Raw genomic sequence first — 6,000 nt, 5'->3', positions numbered from 1 at the left:
TTGGGTACAACTAACTTACTTTTGGGTAGAAAGCGAGTGGAAAATTCCATACGAATTGCACACAAGTAAATGAAAGCTACTTTGACCCGCTTTACCTACTTTTGGGTTCCTGCACAATAGTGCCGAGATGAGTGAAATGAACTTACTTTTGGGTATTTTTTTCTTACCGTGTAGTATAGTATTGGAATTTATACTAGAATGGGGTACGGTAATCGTTTGCTTGGGACCAATGGGCTAGTTAAGTAGTGAGTCAATTTCAAATCGATATCTTCGTATTGATTGTTGCTAGCACCCTCTATCATGCACATTCCAAAGCATTGTTTAGCAACCGGAGCATCGCTCGTTCATATTCATATGCTATTTTTTTACTAGTTGCATTTCCCTCGTTCTGTCAACGCGTCAGCTGTGTTGAATAAAAACAAAACATATGGAAGTCAGTGAAGTCGGTTCTACGAAGTTTTCCATAGATCCATAGAATTGATTAAATTTTGCAGAAATACGGATCCGTAGGAAAAATTCACAGAAGCTCAGTCTTTTTTAGGGATTTGTTTTGATTTTAAAGTGTGTTTTTTTGCTGGAAACAAGTTATTTGTTCACAAATTCTGTGTATATCGTACAGTGTAATATCACACAACAAGCGGAAAGTCCGATCGACTGTTTGGGTATAATATTCTGTATATATATATTTTTTGTATTCGTCAGATTATTATGTAGTACAGTTATGACCCGATTTTTTCAAACCCTCCGCGCATTAGACTTTTATCATTTAATAATTTCATAAAATCGTAATTCCAAATCATTCCCAACAAACAATTGCCTATTGAAGAAACGACTTCTTGACGATTTTATTCCACTTCATGCTTAATAATAATTGTACTATTTTTAATAATAACTTCTGTTCAGGCTTTGTTCACACAAATCTGGAGAACTTATTCAACCACAACATCGAAATATTTTGTGTGGAATAAGGTATGTCGAGAAGCTTTTATTCGACTTACAAAAGTTGTAACAGAGCTTATTCGATCAAATTTTTGATTATTTAGAGTCTATTAGACATCATTACTTCCTTCTTAAACAGCGATGGTATAAAGGTGTAAGGGAGAACAGCCCATAATGCACCCCTGGGGTAAAATGCCCACTTATAGAAAAACAGCGATAACTTTTCCTCAGATGCATTTTCCGGGTAACGATTTGTGATTGTTTTCAACTGGAGGTTTCACAAATAATTCTTGATCATAAAATCATATATTGACCTACTGATTCCTTTTAAAAAATAGCATTTTGTGCAAAACAGGACACAGTTGTTAAAATCATCGACTGAAAATTAAGCTTTTAACATCATATATCACAAAAAATTTAACGAATTTACTTGATGAATCACAGTTTAACCACAGACAAACAGACATAACACATTGAATACTTCTCTCTGTAAATCATCGTCGCTATAACATTTCCGCCATCTGTTGAGTACACTGTGGTGGGTAGTACGCTGATCAGATGGCGGTAGTGTGTAAACGTCATACGCAAGGGAATTGACTATGCGCGCCACAGGTGGCGGTACTACCAACTAAGATACTTTTAAATCGTCTGTTAAATGCTTGTTCGATGAACAACTTTCGAGTGTTATGTCTGTTTGTCTGTGGTTTAACATTCTATTGAGATTTTGAGACCTTATTTCTGATGTAACAAGAAGAAATAATCATTTGAAATACCGCATCCCTTTGCATTATCTACTTGCAGTGGTTATGGTTTGTCTACCATGGGGTGTATTTTACCCCAATTTTGTGGTGCGTTTTGGCTTAGGGACTGACCTCAAATGCTTCCACTATGGGATTTTACAAATTTGACAGTACCCTCGTAACTGGTCTATACATTTATGGCCCATAAAAACTTGAACAACACAAACAAACTTTGCGGCTGTATTGCATATTTTACAGCTGTCGCTTACACCGCATGTGTTTGTTTTGCGTTGGTTGTAAGTGTGTGAGTGAAAGATAGCAGACAACCGAAAAATGCTGGCTTAGGCTCTGAACCATTTGGTGGATTATTTTAACTTTTGGTTAAAATTTGACAGATGAAAAGTTATCGATTAACCCTGCTATCCGAGCGTGGTTACTTCTGACAGACAAGAAGTTAAATTTTGACGACCGTGGCTCGAAAACCGGTCGATCGACAGCACGGGGATTTTCGAACATAAGAAATAACTTTCGAAATGTCACTTTTAACCACGAGTTAAATTTAACTCGGCAAATGGTTCACAGCCTTAGCAGCCCCTTGGTTTTGGCCATTGTTGTCGTGCGTCTTGCCAAAATGTTGTGGTGCATATTGCATCATGAATCAGGCGTTTTGGAAGCAATTTATAAAATACCTTGAAAGTCATGGAAAATCATCCTTTTGTAGTTCTAAATCATTCGATCTTCGTAGAAAACATGGTAATGAACCAAACGCCATTACTTTTGATTTTAGCTTCCATTCGCCAGCAATTGACGATTTTGCTTAAACGGTGCGTTTTGCACCATCCTACCTTATATAGGCGAATCCAATAGAAACTTAGCGATCGTTTCAGCTTCTGGCGGTTAATAGGGGAACCCTCAAAAGAGTGATGAGGGTGAGCATAGGAGGAGGACAATATTTTCACATTTCCTGATTTTTTTTTTTTTTTTTTTTTTTTTTAACTCTTTATTTGTTCCAAATTCAAAATAAATTACATTTCATTTTTAACCTAGGTGCTCCAGTTACTACAGTAACTTACCAGCCTTAATTGTTATGATATATATCTAAGTGTTTTTACATTGTTCCTGTCTTGGCAATTCAGTATTTTAAACAGGTTTTTTAAACCTGCATGTCAGTATAACAATTGATAGCTTAAAACTAAATAACTAAAACTAAACCTTATCTAAGTACAAAGGGAATTAATCGTTGCAATTGAGGATTGTAACGATTTTTGCCGGAAATTATTAATTATTTTGTTGGACATTTGTGCTAAAGTCTCAACATTCGAAATTCTATGTACTTCGGTAGTACTGTACCAGGGAGGCAACTTCAAAATCATCTTCAGAATTTTGTTCTGAATCCTTTGAAGTGCTTTTTTCCTGGTAGTGCAACAACTAGACCATATTGGCACAGCGTAAAGCATGGCCGGTCTAAAAACTTGTTTAAATATTAGAAGTTTATTCGTCAGGCAAAGTTTGGATTTCCTGTTTATAAGAGGATACAAACATTTTATATATTTGTTACATTTGGCTTGAATGCCCTCAATGTGATCTTTAAAAGTTAATTTTTGGTCAAGAACTAATCCAAGATATTTCACTTGGTTTGACCAGGAAATTGGAACTCCGTTCATAGTGACTATGTGACTACTACTAGGTTTCAAAAAGGAAGCCCTAGGCTTATGTGGAAATATTATAAGTTGAGTTTTGGAAGCGTTGGGAGAAATCTTCCATTTTTGTAAATAAGAAGAGAAAATATCTAAACTTTTCTGCAGTCTGCTGCAAATAACACGAAGACTTCTTCCTTTAGCGGAAATGCCTGTGTCATCAGCGAACAAAGATTTGTGGCAACCCTGAGGCAAATCAGGGAGGTCCGAAGTGAAAATGTTATACAATATAGGCCCAAGAATGCTACCCTGAGGAACTCCTGCTTTAACAGGTAGTCGATTAGATTTCGAATTTTGATAATTTACCTGCAGAGTTCTGTCAGTTAAATAATTTTGAACTAATTTCATAATGTAAAGTGGAAAATTAAACTTTTTCAATTTAGCAATCAAACCTTGATGCCAAACACTGTCGAATGCTTTTTCTATGTCTAGAAGAGCAACTCCAGTTGAGTGGCCTTCAGATTTGTTTGAACGAATTAAATTGGTAACTCTCAAGAGTTGATGAGTAGTTGAATGCCCATGGCGAAATCCAAACTGCTCATCTGCAAAAATTGAGTTCGTATTGATGTGAAGCATCATTCTTTTCAAAATTATTTTTTCAAAAAGTTTACTTATTGAAGAAAGCAAACTTATTGGACGGTAGCTAGAAGCTTCAGCTGGATTTTTATCCGGCTTCAAAATTGGAACAACTTTTGCATTTTTCCATTTATCAGGAAAGTATGCCAAATGGAAACATCTGTTAAATAATTTTACCAAGAAAGACAAGGTACTCTCTGGGAGTTTTTTGATGAGGATATAGAAAATTCCATCATCACCTGGAGCTTTCATATTTTGAAATTTTTTAGTTATAGACCTTACTTCGTCCAAATCAGTCCCCCAGGAATCATCAAAAATATTTTCCCGAGAGAAAATATTCAGAAAATCCCCAGCAACCTGATTCTCAATAGGACTAGTAAGACCCAAACTGAAATTATGGGAACTCTCGAATTGCTTAGCAAGTTTCTGAGCTTTTTCCAAATTTGTGATCAAAATTTTACCACCTTCTTTAAGCGCTGGAATTGGCTTTTGAGGTTTTTTCAAAATTTTTGTGAGTTTCCAAAAGGGTTTGGAACTCGGGTCTAATTTAGAAACATTATTTTCAAAAGTTTTGTTCCTCAGGGCAGAGAATCGCTTTTTAATTTGTTTTTGCAAATCCCGCCAGATAACTTTCATGGCAGGATCGCATGTTCTTTGATATTGTCTCCTACGGACATTTTTAAGACGGATCAAGAGCTGAAGATCATCGTCTATTATAATTGAATCGAATTTAACCTCGCATTTTGGTACTGAGGCAGCTCTTGCTTCAACTATAGAAGTAGTCAGAGATTCAAGAGCATAATTAATTTCATCTTTGGTTTGCAAAGGAATGTTTGGATCGAAGTTATATTCCATAAATGTTCGATATTGCTCCCAATCAGCCCTATGGTAATTGAAAGTAAAGCTGTTGGGATTAGAAATTATTTCTTGGGATATTTCAAAAGTTACTGGAAGGTGATCAGAACCGAAGTCAGCATGGGTAACCAATTGGCTACAAAGATGACATGAATCAGTTAAGGCCAAATCAATAGTTGAGGGATTTCTTGCAGAAGAAAAGCATGTTGGGCTGTTTGGATATTGAATAGTGTAATAACCTGCAGAACAATCATCAAACAGAATATTACCATTGGAATTGCTTTGAGCATTATTCCATGAGCGCTGTTTTGCATTAAAATCACCAATAATGAAGAATTTAGACCTATGACGGGTAAGTTTCTGAAGGTCACCCTTGAGAAAATTCTTTTGCTGGCCTACGCATTGGAATGGCAAATAGGCAGCTATAAACGTAAGTTGTCCAAATTTTGTTTCAACAGAAACTCCCAAAGTTTCAAAAACTTTGGTTTCAAATGAAGAAAGTATTTTGTGTTTGATTCGTCTATGAATAATGATGGCAACGCCACCACAGGGTCCATCAAGACGATCATTTCTATAAATCAAGTAATTTGCGTCCTTCTTAACCTTATGGTCAGGTTTAAGGAACGTTTCAGTTATAACGGCAATATGCACGTTATGAACTCTCAAAAAATTAAATAGCTCGTCTTCATTATCTTTAAGAGATCGAGCATTCCAATTTAAAATGTTTAATGCTTTAAAATCCATTACTGAATTTTAAAGTCATGACAATATTATTAGCAAATTTTACTCCAGTTTGAATAGCATCAAACATGGAGTTAGATTTAAGCATATCAGAAATCATGTCAATTAATGAATTCTGTAAAAATTCCATTTTAGGAGCAGTAATGCTTCCTAAGTCAAAATTGTCAAAATTTCCGTTAGAACGTTGGTTAGTATTTTGATTTCTACCCGCTGCAATAGCAGCATAGGTAGCTCCATTAACTCGCTGAACATTGTTAGCAGCGAGGGGAGTAGATACAGATGAAACATTTGAAGCAGGGGTGATATTTGTACCTACGGGTACGAATGTAGAATTTTCGCTGACCGTTGTTAACAGCAGAGGAATTTGTACCTGGTCGGAAACGTGGAGCGTTTCCTACCTGTCGGTTAGAACGAGATTGTAGGATCGCTTTGCGAGTCTTACATTCCCAAAA

The sequence above is a fragment of the Ochlerotatus camptorhynchus genome, unplaced genomic scaffold (genome assembly GCF_037179485.1).
Source record: "Ochlerotatus camptorhynchus isolate MF236.1 unplaced genomic scaffold, CSIRO-AGI_Acam_v1.1 ptg000132l, whole genome shotgun sequence".
Taxonomy (NCBI): domain Eukaryota; kingdom Metazoa; phylum Arthropoda; class Insecta; order Diptera; family Culicidae; genus Ochlerotatus; species Ochlerotatus camptorhynchus.
Note: the sequence above shows the minus strand (reverse complement) of the source record.